The sequence below is a fragment of the Gracilinanus agilis genome, chromosome 4 (assembly GCF_016433145.1).
Source record: "Gracilinanus agilis isolate LMUSP501 chromosome 4, AgileGrace, whole genome shotgun sequence".
Classification (NCBI taxonomy): Eukaryota; Metazoa; Chordata; class Mammalia; order Didelphimorphia; family Didelphidae; genus Gracilinanus; species Gracilinanus agilis.
Genome location: NC_058133.1, coordinates 167,974,322 through 167,974,876, shown reverse-complemented (window position 1 = coordinate 167,974,876; position 555 = coordinate 167,974,322).

The window sequence follows — 555 nt, the reverse complement described above, 5'->3', positions numbered from 1 at the left end:
TGGTGAGGCTCACACGGCTACTAAGTGTCTGTGGCAGGATTCAAACTCGGGTTTTCCTGACTCTAAGACCAGCTCTTACCACCTAACTGCCTGAATAGCTAACCTTTCTATAGTACTTTTAAGGCTTACAAAGCACTTCACATGGATTCTTTGGTTTGATCGTAGACAGGAACGGAAAGAGTAGGGCTATTTGAGAGCCCTGAGATGGTGGAGGGTAACCTCCTCAGTCTCTCTCCTTCCCATAGAATTTCTGTCTTCCCCAACCTTGAATCTGTAGAATAATCCTTTGAAAGAGAGATTGGGATCCTAGACTAGCAGAGGTCAGGGCTGAATAAACAGAAGTGAGAATCATCAGCAAAAATGTGACCATTGAAGTGCTGGAGAGTACAGGGAGCCATCAAAGATGTGAGTTGGGAGCAATGCAGTAGCATGCTAGTAAATGTTTAACAACTGGCTCTTCAAAAAAAAAGTATGTGTGTATGTATATGAGCGTGTATAGAAGCTTATTCTACATTTTACTGATGTAAAGGTTATATTACACACAATTTACAAATA